Source organism: Condylura cristata, unplaced genomic scaffold (assembly GCF_000260355.1).
Source record: "Condylura cristata isolate star-nosed mole 26May11 unplaced genomic scaffold, ConCri1.0 scaffold00028, whole genome shotgun sequence".
In the NCBI taxonomy this organism is placed as follows: domain Eukaryota; kingdom Metazoa; phylum Chordata; class Mammalia; order Eulipotyphla; family Talpidae; genus Condylura; species Condylura cristata.
The window spans coordinates 26,389,546-26,394,468 of NW_004567129.1; positions in this window are offsets into that span (position 1 = coordinate 26,389,546).

A 4,923-nucleotide genomic window follows, 5' to 3' on the forward strand; every position below is an offset into this window, starting at 1 on the left:
GGAAGTGGCTTTAGCTTCTCGGTGCTGTGCTTTAACCTGCTGCGCCACCAGGGAGGGCCAATAAATCTTTTTTTAAAATTATGCTTATTGGGGTATGTAAAGGAAGATTTAATGTAGTGGGAACTATTTGGGGAAAAAAGATTACAAACCAGCACACCAAGTAGGACTGCTTTTCAGGTAAAAAGAGAAAAAGGGTGTTTACATTAAATAAGCAAAGCCAACAAAGCTTCCCTATGGTTAACATTAGTTGGTTAAGGAGGAGGAGACTCTAGGAGGGGATTTTTATTTCCTTCCTTGGAAATCTGGGTATTTTCCAAATAAACTGTGGTGATTATTGCTTTTGTCCGCCAACAAAAATCAAGAATTAAATGTTAATAAAAGTGTCACTGCAAGACATGAAATGTGCACGGAGAAAAAATTTTTCAGCTCAACAATCTCACACTTTACCTGAGCAGTTAGTACAGGTCCGACCTTCCTAGGTGCCAGGGGGCTGGGGGGTGAAGCTGGCTTCCGGCCACAGGCAGCCTCCAGCTTTGTTCCACTTGTTCCACAGCTGCCACTATCCTCTGTGGCTCCCGCCGGCCACCAGCCTGCTCAGCCTGACTAGTGACTAGCCTAGCGTGGGTGGCCTGACCAGGCTCACTGGTAAGACAGGTTTGTCTGCCCGGACCCTCCTCTCAGAGGCCTATTCCTCTGGGTGAGAGGGGAACAAGGGAGAGGCGAGCCAGATGGGGCGGTCAGGAGCACCCGAAAGAGAAGCAGCCATTCTGTGGCTGTTCCTCCTGCACCCCACAGGACCACGCCTGCTCCTGACTCAGTGCAGCCTCTCACCCTCTGCGGCTCCCCCCGACCCTCAGCGCATGTCCAGTGTCTCACCCTGGCACGGAAGGGCCCGTGCAGCCTGTCTCGCCACCACCTAGTCTTCTCCGAGTTCTGCCCCACGGAGTCAAGTTCTCTCTTGCTACCTGAGGTCACAAAGTGGAAAGAATGAGCTGAAGTGTCCGGAAGCCACCGACCAAGCAGAGGTGCAGCCAACACCATCTGCTGTGGTTTCCACGCCTTCTGTGAGGACAGGTGGGCTTTATTCACTGAAGTGGAAAACGCCGGCCTCCGCAGTGACTTAGAGTTTAAGTCTCAGTGCTTCCATTGTAAGGGCCTGAGTTTGATCCCCGGCCAGGGAGCTGACCCACATGGCACTGCAGACCTCTCCTGTCTCCCTGATGCTCCCCTCAGCAGTGGATTTCAGTCAATGTTCCTGTTCTGCTCCCCACTCCGTCTCTGGTGAATCTTCTCAAGCCCCACCCCCACCCCCACCACTGGTCTACTCCCAATCCTTCTATGCAAAAATAAATAAAGTCTTTAAAAAAAATCACAACTTTATGTTACCCTATGTCCAAGGGTAACCGAAAAGCAACAGTGGAGAAACAGCCACAATCACCTCAGAAGGGAACCCGTTACATCATCCATTCTTCCCCACCAGGGAATATGATGCAACTAAGTTTAAATGGAGCCACATTTATATCCGATGATATGAAACCGTCTGCAAGATTTATTGTTCACTGCACTGAGAAAAAAGAAAAATGCAAAACTGAGTCTATGTTAAGAGCAAGGTGCTAGCCCAGATTGAATCCTGTAAAAGAAAAAGAAGGCATTGGTGGAAAATGCGGTGCAATCCCAGTAAAGTCTGTGTTTAGGTAAGGGTATTGTGCCAATGTTAGTTTCTTGGTTTAAATAATAAACATACTATGGCTATGTAATATGTTGATACTGAGGGAAGTATATATGAGAAATATGTCTACAATCTTTGCAACTTTTCTAAAAATCTAATTCTTCCAATGCAAAACATTTATTTAAAAACATTGAGGGCCTCTCTGGCAGCCCAAGGGGTTAAGTCTCAGTACTGTGAAGCTATCCACAGCCACTGCAGCACAAGTTCGATCCCCGGCCAGGGAGCTGACCCACAGGGCACAGGAGACCTCTCCTGTCCCACCCACTGCTCCCCTCAGCAGTGTAATTCAGTAAATCTGCCTATTCTGCTCCCTACTCTTTCTCCGGTGAATCCTCTCATCCCCACACCTCTGGCTGACACCCCAGTTATTGTATGCATAAATAAATAAAAATGCATATTTAAAAATATAATAAATATTTAAAATATTTAGCCAAATAATATATAAGCCATTGAAGTTAATTATTTGAAAGAATGTACACACTTTGATCAGTAAACACTTAAAACTGTACATATTTCTACAAATATTCATTTTTCAAACAAGGTGAATCATTATCCCCACTCAGTGTTTGAGTGTTTCAGAAATAAAAGATTCAAAACATAAGAACAAGTGCTTTCAAATATTTTTAGGTTGTTTGCATATCAGATTAAATCAGCCCATCCCAACGACCTTCCTCCTGACTGTTCCGAGATAAATGACACAGGAAGCACTGATAATTCGACGTTGCCAATAAATTGCCATCTCTGTCGTTTTTATTAATATCGGGGACCCCCACCCTCCCCTGTGCCAATGAGCAATTTATTATTTCTTAGGTCCCTGTATCAGCGAGCACAGGTTAGGGCTGGTCGGTAGGGGGCGCTGGAGGGACACTCAGGAGTTAGGGCGGCCCTCGGGATTCCAGGGCTTTGTTCCCGTAACTGGCCAGCTGCGACCAGCAGGTGGCTATTACTCTTCACTCTGACCGCCACCGCTGCAGCACCTCCTTGACCCGCTGAGCCCAAACAAGAGATTGATGGAAAACATGAACAATTCATGATTTCATACGGAATTGAGTGTCTTCTTAGATGCTCTTAGTGGTCTGCCTAGCCCAGGCGGACTTCTTGCTCCACCTCAAAATACAAAGCTCATTCCTGCCCCAGGGTCTTGCTACAATCTCTTTCAGGAACACACTTCCCCCGGGACTTTCCAGTGACAAATCTCTGGGCTTAATTTTCAGTGTTTACACCCGCGTCTACTCACTCCAGGCAGGAAACAACTCAAGTTTCAGGGCCCGGGGAAATGGAAGAGTAGCACTGCTCTAGTGGTTCAGCTCATGCGACCGCCATGAGAGGCTTGACTGTCTTCTCCCCCATTTTACAGATGAGGAAACTGAGGTCCGAGAGATGAAATAACTTGCCAAAGGTCAGGGTATGAATCCAGGCAGTTTGGAATCAGTGTCCACTTTCTTAACACGACTGGCTACATCTCAGCTCTTACTCCACCGATTGGGCAGTTGCTCAATCGGTGTTAGTCACTTCTCTCCTCTCCGCCATCTGACTTTCCACATTAACCTTCCAACCCCCAGCGAGGCCACAGCCCTTCCCACTCCATGCCGAGTGTCAGGGTCGGCGCTCGGGGTTCGCTCACCCTCGCGGTGTGCCGGGGATGAGATACCTCGCCTCCGCCCCTCAGACGCTCGGCAGTCGCGTCCCTCACGGGGGATTTAGGACTCAGGGTCCGGGGGGGTGGGGGTGGGGGGACTTGGTCAGCAGGATTGCTTGTGGCTTCAACCACAGCGCCTGCCTTTCCTCTACTTTTTCGGGGTTTGCTCAATCCGGTCTTCGGGTTACTGCTGTCCCAGTCGCCTCTATCCTCCTGCTCCCCACCAGTTTTTCAGTTGAGCGGTAGGGGGTGAGGTGGTGGAGGGAGGGGACAACAATCCACAGAGCGGGGCAAAAACCCAACCACCTCCCGAACCTTTGGACTGGGCTCCGGGCGGCAGGCCCTCTAATCAATCAAGAGCGAGAAGCAAGCCTGGAACCAATCAGAAGCGGAAGCGGTGGAGGAATGCCCGCCTCTTCCAAGCGCCCTCGCGTCTCATTGGATGGACCCGAGCGCGAGCCCGTTAAGCCACTTACAAGACAGTCGAGCCAGCCAATCAGCGCTGCCACCGCCGCGGGGCTGGCTGTGGAAGGGAGGCGGCGGGCGAGCCCAGGGCCGGCGTGGCGCTGGCTCGCCGCGGGGCAGCACCGCAGCCCTCCCTTAACCCAGAGCCTGCAGACCCGGCTCAGACCCCGGGGCAGTTAATGGCGGGGCGACGCAATGGGTCATCCTCTCTACAGCGGGGCGGGGGGTCCGGGAGCGGGGCTGGTACGCGAATACGCGGTCAGGCCGGCTCTGCAGGCGGTGGTGGCCCGAGCATCCAGGCCAAACCGAGTCAAGGGACCGACTCCTCGGGCCTCTCCCGCACCCGCGAGCAGCCCGGCGGCGAGGCAGAGTGAGTTCTGCAGCCCGTCGGTGGCGAGGCAGGGCAAGAGGGGAAGGGGCAACCCACGGGGGCCGGAAACCTGCTGGCTCTCGAAAGCCGATCGGCCCCACAATTCCCTCCACAGATTGCGAGGGGCAGGACAGAAGCAAGAAAGGCGGGGTACCCCTGAGCACAGGCGGAGGGCGCCTCCAAAGCGATGGGGAGGCGCGGCTTAAGACCCCGTCTTAAGGTGGACTGGGGCGATCGCCACAGCCGTGGGCACTGGGGGCGGGCTGGAGGGTGAGCGCTCGGCCTGATTGGCTAAAGCCGAAGTCTGCGGGCCAATCAGACGCAAGCCCCACCCCTGCACCAGAGAGAGGTAGGGGGCGCGAGCTCCTCGGCCAATCAGCGGCGTGCACGAGGCAGGTGCGAGGAAAGGGCGCTGTCTGCGGAGCCCTCTGACCCCTAGCGCAGCCCTCGGCGGTAGGAAAAGTGCTGCAGCCAATCAGCGTCCGTCCTGGGATCCCGGCGGGATGAACGAGCTGGGCACGGGCTATGCCCATGTCCCCACTTTCTAACGGCCACTTGGTTTGCAGCCCCTTGGGTGTCTGAGGTTGAACAGGGAGAGGAACAGGGACTGAGTGGGTGAGTGCCATGGTTTTCTCCCTCTGCTTGGACCTGGTGCAGGCAAAGCTGGGGTGTGGAGGCCTGGGGGGAGGAGGGTCTCACTCTGAAGGACAGAAAGTGAGG